Raw genomic sequence first — 16,218 nt, 5'->3', positions numbered from 1 at the left:
TATATATACATTCCCTTAATTTTATAATATTATTGTTTAATTTGTTATATGGGATTTTTCTAGCATCCATCGTAGAAGGCATTTCGCGGATGGGCCGTTGGATGTGAGGGCAGCCCATCTGCAAAATGCTTTGATTCTAGCAAAATGTATTTATTATCCAAAGAAATTTTACATTTATAAGATTTATAAAATCTATTTTTAATATTTAAAATATTTAATTCCTAAAAAGAACTTTATATTGCAAGGTTTTAAATTACTGAGGGCTTATACCCATGGTTTTAAATTTCGGATTTTGATGAGGAACAAAACGAAATGGTACCGAAACCGAAATTCTCGAAATTTAGCAAATTTCGTTTGGAATTTCCGAAATTTCATTCGAAATTTCGTCGAAACTTATAATAAAATAATACTATTTATTGCGTTAAAGAATTTCGAACGAAAATTTTCAGAAATTTCGATGGAAATTTCGTCCTAAAAAACTGGGATTTCTTGCGGCAATACCAAATTTCGCCCGAAATTTCGGATTTCGGCTGAAATTTTGGTTTCGGATAAGTCCGAAATTTTAGCCGAAACTGAAATTTAAAACCATGCTTATACCAATAAATCCAATATCTCAAGATTTATTGGTCAAGAATTTCTTTTCTTTTCGATACTATATTTTGGTAAAAATACGCGCTGATCATTAAATAAGAGATCAATCGATGAATAAAAAATATTTGCTGATAAATCAGAAATTTTGTTATTATTGATGACTCTTGACTGCTTTGCAGGTTGAATTTTCATTGACAGAGTGGCCAGTATGATTGTAAAATAACAAAAATATCTGCTATGTTACAAGGAGTCTCCTTGTGAAATTTTCAACCAAAATTTCAAAAAGCTAGTAGGCGGGCCCCCAATGACCAATGCAGGCAAAGTGTAAATAAGTCCGGCCCTCCCAATTGTAAATTCCTAGCTCTGCCCATAACGGCAACAGCTAGGCATTAGAAGGTATATAATTAAAAGTAAGACAGAGAGAGGAGTGCCATTATTAAAATTTGGAGGGGGTAAGATTTTGGTCCATAAGACTTGTATCTAACATAGCCCAAGATAGCTAGAGACATTACAGCATTTTTTCCCATTTTAATCGGAAAACATCTATATCTACCCAATGAGAATTTATATGATGAGTGGCCGTGAAAACACGTGAAGTCTAAAAAACGTAGGTACGGCCCACTTTTTTCGATGATCCAAACCGTTCATCTGTTTGGGCACAACGTAAATAGGTTGTGCCCCAAAAATCAGTTCCATAGGATGATCCTAACCCTCCGATCTGTAGAAGATTCCATAAATGATTTTTGGAAATCTCCATATTCAGATCAGTTCAGATCGGAGGGTTAGGATCATCCTATGAAACTGATTTTTAGGGCACAACCTATTTACATTGTGCCCAAACAGATGAATGGTTTGGATCATAAAAACAAGTGGGCCGTACCTACTTTTTTAGACTTCACGTGTTTTCACGGCCACCCGACATATAACTAACAAGGAAACAAATTAAGAAGGAAGACCACGCGATAAATTTCTAGTTTTAATTCATCGAGTGAGGGACGTGGAAGGGATGATGTCGTTATCTTATGGCATAATGTTAGACATTTTGTCGAAATGCAGCGTGGTCGTGTTTTTGTCCGTACCCACGTAAAATTTACATGACTACGCAGAAAGTCACTTTTGTTATTTTAGGCCCAGTGTAAGATGGGAATTTTGGAGTTTGATTGGACACGACTATTCCGCGCCCATACTAATAGGGCTGCAAATGAACCGAGCCAACTCGCGAACATGTTTAGGTTCGGCTCGTTAAAAGCTCGGCTCGGGCTCGTTCGTTTACTAAACGAGTCGAACCCGAGCCCAAAAATTAGGCTCGCCAAATAAACGAGTCGAACTTGAGCTTTGTATAGTTCAGTTCGGAAAAGCTCGCGAGCTTTTTAGGCTCGGTTCATAAACGAGCCGAGCCGAGCCGAGCTTTTAAGTTTGGATTATGTTTGCTTTTTATATATAAAATAAAAGAATGTGGGTTGTTTATCACACATGAAAGTTTGATCGAGTAGTTAAGGCGCTGGATTATAGAGGGGTCTTGGGTTCAAATCCCACAGATGTATGTTTTTATCATTCTTGAGACGAGCCGAGTCCGAACCGAGTTTTCTCGAATATTCACGAGCCGAGCCGAACACGAGCCTTCATAAGAACTAAACGAGCTGAGCCCAAACACCCCAAAGCTCGGCTCAGCTCGGCTCATTTGCAGCCCTAACTAAGCATGGGTTTAAAATGGCGGGCCCTACGCCATCAAAACATGATGTGTAAAAGGTGGGCCCCATCCCATAAATAACTCAGATCGGGCCTATAAATCCGCCTCCTTCCCACCCCCACCCTTGCTATGCTCGGGTATAGAATGTTAGGGCCCGTCCCACAAAAACAAAACATAAGGTATAAAGAAACATGGTTGGTATATATTATAGATAAATGAGGCATGTATGTGAGATCTGAGATCAACCCGTCCATCTTGAAGAGCATCATGAGGGGGCCCACACGGTCTTGGTCACATCCCGAATATGCATTCCACATGTAAGATGGAGAAGGACAAAAATCAATGGTCTAGCTTTTCTTGTTAGAACCCTAAACATTGATCGTCAGATTAAGGTGTTCACAGCAGCATTTGGCAAGATCAATGGTGGCACTTGGATCAATGGATATGATCACATAAACAAGGCAGAAATGGGCCCAATAATGTCTTTTAGGTTTGGCCATATCTCGTGGGGCCCACAGCCATTCATGGCTCTTTCGAGTTTCGAATGTAGGGCCCTTTTTTCTATCTTCTCATTCAGAAGGTACTAGTTCTTTCATACTTTTGAGTGTTGGACTAAAAATTTTAGGAGAGAAGAATGCAAACACACCATCTGAATTTGGGTGGCAACATTGTAAATAACCGGAATTTTTAAAAACAATAATTTAAATCAATTTTATATTAAATACTTGTCCCTTGATCCAAACTGCAACCAGAAGTTCGGCTAAATGCCCCTGAGAACTTATCATATGATTCTAACTTATTGATTTTGTAGTCATTTATCTTATCATGGGACCAAAAACATGCAAGTCATCTCGTGAGGTCCTATATCTTGTAGCGAGCCAAATAATGCCTTGAGGTAAAAATTGCAGGTGTGAGCCATTTAGATTGTTCTTTAGTATTTAAAGAGCTTGTTAGAGCTTTTTGGGAATTGTAATAACCTTTTGACAGTCATTTAAATAGTAAATACTAAAAGACAAGAAGCTTTCGCAGAATATCAAAAGATTGCAGCAGTGATTTCTTTTCCGTATAAATATATCAAGTTTGAGGAATGATACGTCAATTGGTTGTGAGCCGCTTCAAAACAGTTAGAATTTTATTGGACAATGTGCTTTTAAAAAAAAAACAATATATTCACTCTTCAGGTGTTTAGCGAAAAAAAGAGTTTATTAAGGCAACCCATTGAATTTTATTGGACAATGTGTTTTTAAAAAACAATATATTTCCAATTTCTTATTTCCACTGCAAAGAAATCTGATTTTTTTCACTATCAGATGCTGAATTAGAAATGTGAGAAATCCAAATTACAATGCAAAAAGGGCTGCAAATGTGAGAAATCCAAATCAAAATCTTCTCGGCATCCAAACGGGCCCTAATAAGATTTAATTTTTTCAAGGAGAATTGAAGATTTATTACAGAATCTTTATATTGGTTTGAAATTGGTTTGAGAATCACCCATTTCCATTATTGCGAGTTTTCCCTACTCATGAAGCATCCTTGTCTGTCGTCAAAGCTTCTGATTTCTGCAATGTCATTGATGAAATAAACCCATCGAGAAAATTGCACTTAAAACGCTTTTGGGAGAAGCTTCCGCTTGACGCTAGCATTCATCTTTGATTTTTTCCGGATAAGTGAAATAAAGCTTACTGTGATAACAAACAAAACAAACATAAGGCAATGCTATTAAAGCTTACATCTAAAATATGTGCATTCAAAAAATAAGAGAGAGTAAAATGTAAGCTAAGTTTAGGTGATGAAATATTTTAAGAACAAAAATAGGTCCTCCTGTAAAAGAAATAAACAGAGTAATTAGTAAAAAAAAAAAGACAAGTTTATGCAACGACGACGTTATTGAATATTTTATTATTTCTCACGTCTCTTTTGGCTGAGAACGCCGTCAGAATATCAAGTACGCTGTCGAATTTTCTGAGTTCAAACATGTGTTCCAAATGTATCGTGTACGCCGTCGGAATATCGAGTACGCTGTCGGATGTTCTGGGTTCAAACATGTGTTCCAAACGTATCGAGTAAGCCGAAAGAATATCGAGAACGACGCCGGAATATCAAGTACACTGTCAGATTTTTTAGGTTCAAATATGTGTTCCAAACATATCGAGTATGCCGCCGGATTTTGGAGTACGCCGCCGGAATCTTAAGTACATAAAAATACTTTCACTTATTAAGGATCTAACAGTCTCTGTTTATTGTAGACGACAACGATTAAAACGAACACAACACTTGTTTAGGTTCCAACATATGTTCAAACGAACGAAAACAATGACAGCTAAGATCAAATGCATTAAATCTAACTTTAAGATAATGATTGACGTTACTGTCATCATGTTAGAAGGGTATTGGGGTCTTTTTTTCACCCATTTTTTGAAGAATCACATTTGCTAAAAAGATTTTGGGTGTGTACGACAACACTTGTCATCCTCCCCTATAGAATCAGGTAGAAATGGATCTATGATAATCGAAGTAAGTGACTCATAGTCGTGCCTCAGATTCTCATCCTTTTTTGAAAAAAAATGGCCTGAATGTCACCCTTTATACATGTTAAACGTAGAGTTTGGAGAAATGGGATTGGCAGGTCTAGTTTGCAGATTGCAAAACTACCTTTTTGGGATTTTATTGCGTTGCATTCGAGCACCTACAAAATGGGCAGAAGCTATTTAAATTATGGTTGCGAACACGCCCTTTACTTATTGAAAATTGTTTCCAATAAGTTAATTCATAAATGCTACTAAGAAAGCATAAGGTATAATCAAAGAAAAGGATAAACATATCTATTAAGCACTCTATAAAATGATAAATTTTGTTCAAACACTTAGTTTTCATATCAAAACTTTCAACTAATTTTGATGTAAGACGCAATAATATTGAATTTCATAAGAGAAGAAAACATAGTATTAAATCCATTGTCTCATGGATATGATCGGTTCGGCCAAGCATATCAGCACGCATGCATAATGTTCAGCGGTTGGTCAATCTTAGAGAATTTTGGCCCTTTTTGGATTACAAGAAAGACATTGTCGACGGAATTTATTTTGTTTAGAACATTTTTCTTCCCACAATTTTTAGGAAAATGATATGATTATAGTTGATCTAGAGGAAATCATCATACATTGAAACTCTTTCTAATTAAAAATTAGGATCGGTTCGAGTTATCTTTTCTGTGCATACAAAGAAGTCATAACTTTTATAAATATTTTTCATTTCCAAAAAATTTCCAATAATCCAAAAGCCTCAACAATGAACTTTCGTGAAAATCAACATGTGGATTCGGTGTATAACTTGAAATAATCGTTGTCCAAGTGTTTACATTCCAATGAGGGATTTCATAAAACACTGACAGGCATCCGATGAGGGATTTCATAAAACACTAACTCACATTACCTTGAAATGGGTTTGGGAATGAGATGAAGGGCATAACGAAGAAATTGATGTTTTTTTAGATTTTGCTTGGTGACAACTTGTAGGGCATAACGAAGAAATTGATGAAAGACTTTAGAGATCTATTTAAATAAAAGACCCTGTTCGGGGAAACTGAAGAAAAGAACATCCAGAACCAAAATTTGTGATAGGCAAAAGCCAAAAAGAACCGAAAAATCGAAATCCTCTTTTAGAAGAGAAAAACGCACAATCAAAATCCTCCTACAAAAAAAGAATTAATAATCCATGTTTGAAGATATCCCCTAAAATTTGGTCATCCTAAAAACCAAAACAAAACTCAGGATCCCTAATTAAAATACATCCATTTAAAGGGAAAAAATGGAAAACAAAAAGAAGCAAGAAAACTCATATTTGGTTCGTTTGCCGGAGGGAGAATAGCCCGGTTCGGAATCCATATATAGTTCTTACCAGTCTCCTTCATTAATGAATGAAAAATAAAAATAAAATATATTTATGTTCAAAGAGAAAACGATACCCAGAGTAGGACATAGAAGAGAAGAAAAAACAAAAGCATGTGACGAGACTTTGAGAGGCGAGGCGGTGAGAAGGAGGCGGTTGAGAGCAGTGGAGTTTTCGGGAAGGGAATCCAGCGAATGCCAAACGGGCAGATAATAGGGTTTCGTTTGGAGTCTTTGGACGGACATGTAAGGGTCATTGGCATTGGAATTGAATAAAATAGCTATCAGAAATTGGATACACAAGGAACTTTTCCTAAAATACAATAGGATGTAAAAAGAATTTAAGCAAAAGTTGGGAACGAAAGCGATAACTTTTGGATGTTCTCTAGGGGCAAAGTAAGTGACCGGGATGACAAATATACCCCTGCAAAACTGAGCAGGGCGGAGACAAATGTACGGTATGGCCCGTACCATAGGATGATCCAAACCGTCCATTAGATGGGCCACTGCCTACATAGGTTGTGCCCCAAAAATAATTTTCATAGGTTGATCCGAACCCTCCGATCTATAGAGGGTTATAGGTTGATCCAAGCCGTCCATGTGATGGAACCATGGTTTTCAATTTCGTTCTGAAATTTCGATTAAATGCCATTATTTATTAAAAAAAAGTATTACAAAATTTCGGCCGAAATTTCGGAATTCGGAATTTTGAAAATTCGGATTTCATCGAAATTTCGGATTTCGGTGGGGTCCGAAACGGGTATCGAAACCAAAATTTAAAACAATGGATGGAACACAACATCAATTGGTTGTGCCTGTAAAATCATTTCCATAGGTTGATCGTAGCCCTCCAATCGATATAGGCTGATCCTAGCCCTCCAATCGATAGAGGTTTTCATAATTGTTGTTCCTCTTCAGGTGCCTTGAATCCGTCAATATTTTGCAAGTGTCCTTCATGAGTAATAAAAAGTAGTTCTTTCGTCATTGTCATATGACTTTACTTCTTCTTGGTAGTTTTTGCCGTAAATGTCATAGACAGGTACCATGTGTCGGTACTTTTTGTATGTAGATTATGTTTTTACCCTCAAATAATTTCTCATATAGGTAGATGTTAGATACAAGCAAAGAGGTTAATGGTAAAAGAAAAAGTTAATGGCATTATTTTTGGACGTTTGCTGCTAGGTATTTATTGCCCAACATAAATGCAGAGAATACCCCTAAAGAAAATCATAAATGTGTGCTAGGTTGTGGGACATGAACGAAAATAATGAAAAAGTGAGGATGACTTTAACCCTTTATTCATGCTTTATATATAGTATATGGATTGCCCATGTGTAGAGATGCTACAATTTGAACATTTCACTCGTTTGGTGATCTTGATCATCTAAATAAAAGACTTTGATGTGGATTATTTGCCTGGTGATCTCGACCGTCGAAATAAAAGACTTTGTTGTTGATTCCAAACAATCAAATGGCTATGCTACTCTTACGAGTGAGAATTTTAAGTTATAGCATCTCTCCTTGCTGAATCCACGAAACGAACGGACTAGGTCATGTTTGTTGGGTTTTTCTCCGAAGAAAACCCACTTTAATTATGAAGCAAATAAATATGTGGGTTAAAGAAACCAAACAATCAAGAGAACAATCACACAAAACAACACAAAGATTTACGTGGAAAACCCTCAAACGAAGAGGGAAAATCACGGGGCAAATCCGACGAAATATCCACTAATCAAAATAAGTAATACAACGTCTTTCTCTCAAGTTTTCACCCGAAACTTGAGCCAATACAAGAAATAAGAGAGATAAAGGGTTACCTCGTTGCGAACAACAAAACCCACTTTCTCACCAACAAATACCCACTTCGATCTTCAAGTCGAAGAAACCCAAATCCTCGCAAAGTCTCTATGCAACGAGAAGATCCAACGGCATGGTGAAAATCTCCAAGACGAACGCTCCAAAATTTCCCCCAAAAAAAAAAGAGCCACCAAGAAAACCCTATTCTTCTTCTTCTTCTTCTTCTTCTTCTTCTTCTTTTCCTCTCTCTCTCTCTCTCTCTCTCTCCCTCTCTCTCTCTTTTATAATGTTTTTCTCAAAACGTTAACACCCCTCACCTACTCTCCTTTTCCTTATAAAATAAGGAAACTTTTTATTTCCTATTACAATAGGATACGTGGGTGTGAGGATGTGGGCCACACCAAGGGGCTGGACCCCACAACAATCTCCCCCTCCAGGCCCATGAAGAAGGAGACCCCAACCTTGACTCTCACTTGGAGTCCATGCTAGCTATGCCTAAGCACAGCTCAAGCTTTTCGATCATATCAGCCGAATTCCTATCGGCATGAATCTTCTTCAACTGGACCAACTGCATTTCGATCACATCAAGGATCCATCGGTTCCTGAAAATCAATTCAACTACTGCCCAATGTTCTTTGCCTTTATGAGATTGTATCTCTTGAAATCTCTTTGGCTCCCCCTCACTAGCAACCAATAAATCTGAGGTACGATATCTCGTTGATGGTCGATGCTCTCTAGTAGATCTTCTAACCTTAGATTCCACTATCTCTGTTTGTGGGGGCTGCTCACCCTACTCATGATCTATCACAGTATCATGACCACTTGCATCTGATCCACGATCACTACCATCTTCTTGCACTTCTCCCCATGTGCAACATGCTTGAATGGAGAACGAACAGATGTAAGATCAATAATACCATCAACCACACTTTTACCTTTAGGGTCTTTAAGCCTCTTATGCCACAAGCTAGGAGAACTCTCTTTGGTAACTTTTACCACATCCTTGCACACTTTTGCATAAGTCTTATATAATGTACAACAAACCTTCCCCTTTGTAACGAGTGAACCTTTGGTAAGCTTCCATATTCCCTTGCCAAAGTAGCTCTCATAATCTTGCCTATCTACTATCCCAGAAATCAGATTAAGGCGCAAATCAGGAACATGTCGAACATCTCTCAAAGTCAAGGTGCACCCAACATTGATTTCTATGCACACCTCACCAATTCTAACTATCTTTGAGAGACTAGTGTTGCCCATCTTCACCATACCAAAGTCTCTTGATTTATATGAAGTGAAGAACTCCATGTTGGGAGTAGCGTGATAAGAAGAACTTGTATCAACAACCCACTCTATGCCCTGATCTGCAACATGTGAACACTCTTCTTCTCCAAAAGAGAGTGTTATCATATCTTCACCATACACGGCAGCTGTAGTGTCTATATCATCATCATTTTTTTGATTTTTACCTTCTTTTTGTTCTCTTTTATAAACCCAACAATTCTTCCTTATGTGACCCTCTTTGCCACAATGGAAACATTTTTTCTTCTCTCATAAATTCGATATTTCTCTGGATTTGTCATGATTTTGTGACCCTCTACTTTTACTTCTATCCCTGTTCTCTGTGACAAGAGCCTGTGCATGGTCTGTACCCATTGATTTCCTTATAGTCTCTTCATTTAGCAAGCTACTAGTAACTTGGCTCATGGTAAGTACACCATCTGGAGCAGAGTTACTAAGTGAAACCACTAAAGTTTTCCAACTGTCAGGTAACGAGCTCAAAAGTAACAATGCCCGCAACTCATCATCTAGCACCATCTTCATTGAAGACAACTGATTCACTATGCTCTGAACTTCATTCAGATGCTCTGCAATCGAACCACCTTCTTTGAACTTCAAGTTTACAAGTTTCTAATTAAGAAAGCTTTGTTCTCAGCAGTCTTTCTCTCATAAAGACCCTCCAACTTTGTCCAAAGCGAACATGCAGATGTTTCATTAGACACATTGAAAATCCAAGGGTGGTCTCGAGTACGGCAACTATGAGAAGTGAATATTAATTAAGTTTCTAGCAAGTTTTAATCCTTTTAAAAACTCAAACCCAATTTGGAAATTAAGAGATCAACAATGAAATTCAAGTACACAAGTTAAATCTAGAGGTGCAATGCAAAATAAAGAGCAAGAGTTCAAGAGAGAGTGCACCCGAGATTTAAAGTGGTTCGGTCCTCAAAACGCGAGGCCTACTCCACTCCACCAACCAAACCCGTTGATGGCTTCACTATGTGATCTTCTTAACTTCAGCGAAGATCGGTGCCGATTACAAATTCCAATTACCTTTAACCTTGGTGGCAATCTTCACCACGGAGAGTGGGCTACGCTTCTCCGAACACTCGTCCGATACAAAGTTCTTGATAAGAAAGAAAGAACAAAAAATCCCTCACAAGGGTTTACAAGAATTGTAGAAGATGTACAAATTGAGCCTATGATCTAAATCCTAATCTTTAGAGGATGAGAGGCATAATCAAGTTTGATTCTCTCTTTGGATGTTCAAATGAAGTTTAAGAGTGTTAGAATTCCTTATCTTGAAGTTTAGAATGCCCATATATATAGGAAAACCAAAATATGACCGTTCAATGGCATTGTGGTAATTCCTGGAAAATTCTCAACGGCTAAAAATCCGATCGTTATAGTGTTCTCGGAGTTCCGGGAATACAAACAGAAGTTGAAAATGTCTACTGGACCATTTCTCGGAGCTCCGAGGAATCTCTCGGAGTTCTGAGAAGCCTATGTCAAGCAGTTTTTCACTTCTTGTTTTTGGGCTTCCAACTCTACACCAAGTTAGGATTGTTATGAGGGTTCCACATTGTTGGAACACCACAAGGACAATCTTTTATACATTTAGGGTGTGTGTTTATTTACTTAATTATGCCTTTCAAAATCCTAAACTAGGATTGGATCTTAATACAATCTAATATTACTTTGATCTTCAATGGATTCTTCAAGTCTTCATTTGTCTTGGACTTCGATGTCTTTGGCCTTCATGATGTGGTCCAATGAGATCTTCTAGGCCTCAATCCAAGCAATGTTGTCTTAGCACCAATGTGATCTATAACTTAGACAATCAAACACATTAGTGATCATAAATCACTTGTGTAACGGAATCATCAAAATAAGATGGGAATGCCAAGGTGGAAACCATTGGGCTTACAATCTCCCCCTTTTTGATGATGACAAGCACAAGAGATTTTCCAATAAAAGCATTCATATTTTCCTTACACTAGAATTCTCTATCCCTTTGGCATCAATAAAAAAGATTGGGGTAAAAGAGAAACAAGGGGATGAAATATTCAATTTAAAGCTCCCCCTTTTTCAAGGAAAAAGACAAACCTAGAACTCCCCATATTTAGAATTTTTATTCAATATAAGAGGGGATATTTAATTAACTTTGAAAAAGATATTCAATTTTAATGCAAAAGCCCCTAATCTAAGCACATATGAAGATAATCATATGGGGGCTTTGGGAACCCAAGATTTCTTGGTTCCAACACTATCCCTAATCTTAGATGCACATTGGAATTGGTAATGACCATTTGTTCCACAATAATGGCATCTAACATGAGGGTTAGATACGCTAGTCCTATCATATGCATGTTTAGACCTTTGACTAGTCTTCTTTAAAATTATGTCAATAATTTTGTCACCATTTAAGAATCCATGGAGACATAATCTTAACCTTTCATTTTCATTATGAAGATGGGTTATTTGATTTAGAAAATCATTAAATTCATCTTCATAAGATTTGGAAGAGCTTGCCACATCTTGGAGTTTTACAATTTGGTAAGTTTTCTCATCCAAACAACCCTTAAGGGTTTCAATCTCAAGTTTAAAATTTTCAAGTTGTGCTTGAGATTTGGAAGAAGATTCATTTTTCAAAAAATTAAGTTCATTTTCTAATTTTAAAATGGATTTCTTTTGAACTTTATTTTTAGAAATTTGAGAGTGCAAGGTTGAGCACAATTCATCATATGATATTTTTTCACTATCACTACTAGATGAATTACACGAGGGGTTAGAGTTTACCTCATCTTCATGGGTGAGTGCCATGAAGCAAAGATCATCTTTTTTATCTTCCCCTTCGCTTGAACTCTTTCCCGAGGTGCTAGTAGCATCCCATCAGGCGGCAAGAGCCTTATGTTTCTTCCATTCCTTCTTTCCCTTGTATTTTGAGGAAGATGACTTGAGAAGTGGACAATCCGGTCTTTTGTGTCCGGTCTTCTTGCAATTATAGCACCTTATTCCTCCTTCTACTTCACTTTCTTCTTTCTTCTTCGTTTTATCCTTTTTATGTTTCTTTCTCCATAAGCTTTTAAATTTTCTTAAAGCTTCTTCTTCATCGCTATCCGCCTCGCTAGAGGATGATGAGTTCGCTTTGGAGGCTTTTAGAGCTAGAGATCGATTCTTTTTTTCTTTCTTTTTCGGCTTCTTCTCCTCTTGTCGGCTAGTGAGGAGCATCTCATGGGTGATGAGAGATCCTACAAGCTCCTCCATAGTTAGCGTCTTGAGATTCTTTGATTCTTGTATGGCGGTTACCTTTGGATCCCAATATAGATGAAGAGACCTAAGCAACTTACTCACAAGCTCATTAGTAGGATAAGATTTACCAAGATTTGCTAGTTCATTAGAAATTTTAGAAAAACGGGTATACATTTCGAAAATGCTTTCGTTTTGATCCATTCTAAACATTTCATATTTGCTCTTTAACAAGTTTATTTTGGAATCTTTAACTTGTGATGTTCCCTCATGGGTAACCGCAAGTGTATCCTAAATAATCTTGGCGGAATCAAAAAGAGCAATTCGATTAAACTCCTCCGTAGATAAGGCGCAAAACAAAGAATTTATAGCTTTGTAATTTAAATTTGCATGCCTTTTTTCTACCGTATTCCATTCTTCAAATGGTGTGGAAGGCAAAATGTATCCATTTTCAATAATATGCCAAAGTTCCACATCTATCAAAAGAAGATAGATGCGCATCATTGTCTTCCAATGTCCATAGTTGGACCCATTAAAGAAGGGAGGTCTAGTTGTGGAATGGCCCTCCGGAAGTTCGGTTCCATTTCTATCCGCCATTTCACAATTAGAAAGTTGCCAAAGATCTTATGATCTTTTCCTTGTTGAAATTTTTAAAGAAAAATTTACCAAAGATTTATAGAAAAGAAAATCTTTTAAGAGCCAAGGCTCTGATACCAAGTGAAAATCCAAGGGTGGTCCCGAGTACGGCAACTATGAGGAGTGAATATTAATTAGGTTTCTAGCAAGTTTTAATCCTTTTAAAAACTCAAACCCAATTTGGAAATTAAGAGATCAACAATGAAATTCAAACACACAAGTTAAATCTAGAGGTGCAATGCAAAATAAAGAGCAAGAGTTCAAGAGAGAGTGCACCCGAGATTTAAAGTGGTTCGGTCCTCAAAAGGCGAGGCCTACTCCACTCCACCAACCAAACTCGTTGATGGCTTCACTATGTGATCTTCTTAACTTCGGCGAAGATCGGTGCCGATTAGAAATTCCGATTACCTTTAACCTTGGTGGCAATCTTCACCACGGAGAGTGGGCTACGCTTCTCCGAACACTCGCCCGATACAAAGTTCTTGATAAGAAAGAAAGAACAAAAAATCCCTCACAAGGGTTTACAAGAATTGTAGAAGATGTACAAATTGAGCCTATGATCCAAATCCTAATCTTTAGAAGATGAGAGGTATAATCAAGTTTGATTTTCTCTTTGGATGTTCAAATGAAGTTTAAGAGTGTTAGAATTCCTTATCTTGAAGTTTAGAATGCCCATATATATAGGAAAACCAAAATATGACCGTTCAGTGGCATTGTGGTAATTCTTGGAAAATTCCCAACGGCTAAAAATCCGACCGTTATAGTGTTCTCGGAGTTCCGAGAAAAAATCTCGGAGTTCCGGGAATACAAATAGAAGTTGGAAAATGTCTACTGGATCATTTCTCGGAGCTCTGAGGAATCTCTCGGAGTTCCGAGAAGCCTATGTCAAGCAGTTTTTCACTTATTGTTTTTGGGCTTCCAACTCTACACAAAGTTAGGATTGTTATGAGGGTTCCACATTGTTGGAATACCACAATGACAATCTTTTATACATTTAGGGTGTGTGTTTATTTACTTAATTATGCCTTTCAAAATCCTAAACTATGATTGGATCTTAATACAATCTAATATAACTTTGATCTTCAATGGATTCTTCAAGTCTTCATTTGTCTTGGACTTCGATGTCTTTGGCCTTCATGATGTGGTTTAATGAGATCTTCTAGGCCTCAATCTAAGCAATGTTGTCTTAGCACCAATGTGATCTACAACTTAGACAATCAAACACATTAGTGATCATAAATCACTTGTGTATTGGAATCATCAAAATAAGATGGGAATGCCAAGGTGAAAACCATTGGGCTTACACACATGATGGAACACACTGTCATCCAACCATTGCCTAATATGTCCAATAACCTTTCTAATCAATTTTTGCCAATCTTTATCGGACATGCCAGTCGGCTTGGCCTTATCACCTTCAATGGGTTCATACAAATCCTTACAATAAAGAATATCCTCCATCTTTGGTTTCTAAATCACCTAATTTGATCCAGTCAACTTGAGCACGGTTCCTGAAGAACTCTTCATCTCAATCCACACAAACAACTTTGCTTCCAAACAACCTCGGCTCTGATACCACTTGTTGGGTTTTTCTCCGAAGAAAACCCACTTTAATTATGAAGCAAATAAATATGTGGATTAAACAAACCAAACAATCAAGAGAGCAATCACACAAAAGAACACAAAGATTTACGTGGAAAACCCTTCAACGAAGAGGGAAAAATTACGGGGCAAATCCGACGAAATATCCACTAATCAAAATAAGTAATACAACGTCCTTCTTTCAAGTTTTCACCCGAAACTTGAGCCAATACAAGAAATAAGAGAGATAAAGGGTTACCTCGTTGCGAACAACAAAACCCACTTTCTCACCAACAAATACCCACTTCGATCTTCAAGTCGAAGAAACTCAAATCCTCGCAAAGTCTCTGTGCGACGAAATGATCCAACGGCACGGTGAAAATCTCCAAGAAGAATGCTCCAAAATCTAGGTTTTGATCCCAATCAAACCCCCCCAAAAAGAGCTACCAAGAAAACCCTATTCTTCTTCTTCTTCTTTTCCTCTCTCTCTTTTTGTTTTTTAAATTTTTTTATTTTTTTTATAACGTTTTTCTCAAAACGTTAACACCCCTCACCACTCTCATTTTCCTTATAAAATAAGGAAACTTCTTATTTCCTATTACAATAGGATACGTGGGTGTGAGGATGTGGGCCACACCATGGGGCTGGACCCCACAACAATGTTGGAGACACGCGGGTGGGTTCAATCATAAATGGCTCCTTTGTATGCATCCCATTGATTGTTTCTATTTGACAAGTAGTATAGAAGCATGTGAACTCTTTTGTTATTCAAGTCTCCCTTTTCCTTTGACCAGCCAAAAAATTTATGAAGGGTAAAATAAAGGACAAAGTTCTGTGATTGGGAAATCTCTTCTATGGCCCACCTAAGAGAAACAGCCTATATTGGTATCAGTTGCATGACTTGCATCAGTTCCCTTCTTTCTTCGCCCATCGTTGTGAAAGAGAGCAAAGTTTGATAGTCTCGTTATATCAGCCATATCTAACCCACTCAAAAATAAATTCTCAAGATAAAAAACAAGGGGCCTAAACACAAACTTGAGTATGATAATCAGTTTTGGATTCAAAATCATTTGTACAGGACAAACAGCCTAATTAATATTTCCAAAATATTGTTGGGACGAATTGGTATAGTGAGTGATCAAACTTTAGAGACACAACTAATTAAAGTAAGAAACACAAAGAGAAAGTAGAAATCAAGAGGTATAAAAATTGTACATGAGCCTACTCTGTGATCAAGGACCGCACCTCAAGTTCAAAGCAACCAATATGTTTGTACTCTGAGGAAAAAAAAAACAGAGAATGTACGAAATAGGAGGACCCTAAGCTTTCTTTTATAGAAGATAAAAGGACATTAAAATACCCTTCACAACTAGCGTCTTCTAAATAAACAATATACACTTTCATTGGGGTTGAGCTGTTGAGCCTCTAGCTCAATTGGTAAAGACCATGTTCTTTAGCGCGTGCAGGCCGCGGGGGGGGGGGGGGGGGGGGGGGGGGGGGTATCTGGGGTGG

Source organism: Tasmannia lanceolata, unplaced genomic scaffold (assembly GCF_043159265.1).
Source record: "Tasmannia lanceolata isolate RefF3 unplaced genomic scaffold, GAP_Taslan_0.1 ptg000044l, whole genome shotgun sequence".
NCBI classification, from domain to species: Eukaryota; Viridiplantae; Streptophyta; class Magnoliopsida; order Canellales; family Winteraceae; genus Tasmannia; species Tasmannia lanceolata.
The sequence above is the reverse complement of the archived record's forward strand: the minus strand, read 5'-3'. Positions refer to the sequence as shown.